Genomic DNA, 537 nt, shown 5'->3' on the forward strand with positions numbered 1-537 from the left:
CTTTTTACAGTACCGGTTTTCATTCTCTTTGCTCATTGGGTTTGCTCATAAGCTCTGGGCTAACCCAAGATCCTTCTTTGCAGGAGATCAGCAATCTATCAGAACAGTGCTGCTCCCACCTCCATGAGTGCAGCCCTCACCCTCCCTTCTAAATAGCAGCTGTTATTGCCTTGTGAATTTTCCTGGGGCTGGTGGTGAAGAGTATAGCTATTGCCCTCAGAAGGCAATTCATTGGTTGAAGTTAATTCCAGGGCCCTAGATGAAAGTTCCCAATTTCATTTTCTATTCCTAATTATATCTTACCCAGGTTGTTCAGAATAGTCTTTCAGAAGTTCTGTAAAGAGATGATAATGTAAAGATGCCTCAGTAGGAAAACATTCCAGTAAAATATTGATGTCCCAAATTTAAATACCATCTTGACCATTGTGAATTTCCCTGGAGGAAATTAAAGTTCAAAGATTGGACTCTTTTGTTTGCATGTGTTAAAGTTAAATGATATTAAAGTCTAAATTCATCCTTCTGATGATTCTGATTGTC

Source organism: Otolemur garnettii, unplaced genomic scaffold (assembly GCF_000181295.1).
Source record: "Otolemur garnettii isolate 467f Iridium unplaced genomic scaffold, OtoGar3 scaffold00037, whole genome shotgun sequence".
NCBI lineage: Eukaryota > Metazoa > Chordata > Mammalia > Primates > Galagidae > Otolemur > Otolemur garnettii.